This window comes from Nothoprocta perdicaria, unplaced genomic scaffold (genome assembly GCF_003342845.1).
Source record: "Nothoprocta perdicaria isolate Ctin4 unplaced genomic scaffold, notPer1 scaffold_2009, whole genome shotgun sequence".
Taxonomy (NCBI): Eukaryota; Metazoa; Chordata; class Aves; order Tinamiformes; family Tinamidae; genus Nothoprocta; species Nothoprocta perdicaria.
Window position 1 is genome coordinate 38 of NW_020455216.1, and position 694 is coordinate 731.

General features: G+C 76.2%; 1 long non-coding RNA gene across 1 annotated transcript; it reads left to right on the forward strand.

The window, feature by feature from the left end:
• Nucleotides 1-219: 219 nt before the first annotated feature.
• LOC112946290 lies at nucleotides 220-482 on the forward strand. Its single transcript, XR_003249204.1, has 2 exons — nucleotides 220-335; nucleotides 410-482. It is a non-coding gene; the product is annotated as an uncharacterized LOC112946290 (long non-coding RNA).
• The last annotated feature ends 212 nt before the right edge of the window (nucleotides 483-694 follow it).

The following is a 694-nucleotide window of genomic DNA, read 5'->3' on the forward strand; positions in this document are numbered from 1 at the left end:
CCCGGTGCCCGTGGGTGCTCTGTGCACTGGGTGCTGCGGAGCTGCAGCGCCGGTGCCGGGGGCGCTCTGTGCACTGGGTGCTGCAGAGCTGCAGCGCCGGTGCCCGTGGGTGCTCTGTGCACTGGGTGCTGCGGAGCTGCAGCGCCGGTGCCGGGGGCGCTCTGTGCACTGGGTGCTGCAGAGCTGCAGCCCCGGTGCCGGGGGCGCTGGGTACCAGGGATCGGCAGCCCCGGTGCCCGCGGCACCCCGTGCCGGGATGCGCCGCCGCTGCCCTGGGCTCTCCCCGCAGGGCCGTGGTGCTCAACAGCCGGGGCTGCAAGGGCGAGGAGCTGCTGGTGAGCGGGGGSGCCGGGGCGCCGCAGCCCCCCGGGCGCGCTGCCCGCACTGCCCCGCGCCCCTCTGCCCGCAGACCCCCCGCACCTTCTGCGCCAGCAACACCGAGGACCTGGAGACGGCCGTGCAGCACGTGCGGCAGCGCTGCCCGTGCGCGCCGCTCCTGGCCGCCGGCGTCTCGCTCGGCGGGTGAGGGCGGCTGCAGCGGGGGCTGCAGCGGGGGCTGCACTGGGGTCCTGCAGCAGGGGGCTGCAGCAGGGCAGCTGCAGTGGGGATTGCAGTGGGGATTGCAGCGGGGTCCTGCAGTGGGGTCCTGCAGTGGGGACTGCAGCAGGGTCCTGCAGTGGGGTCCTGCAGCAGG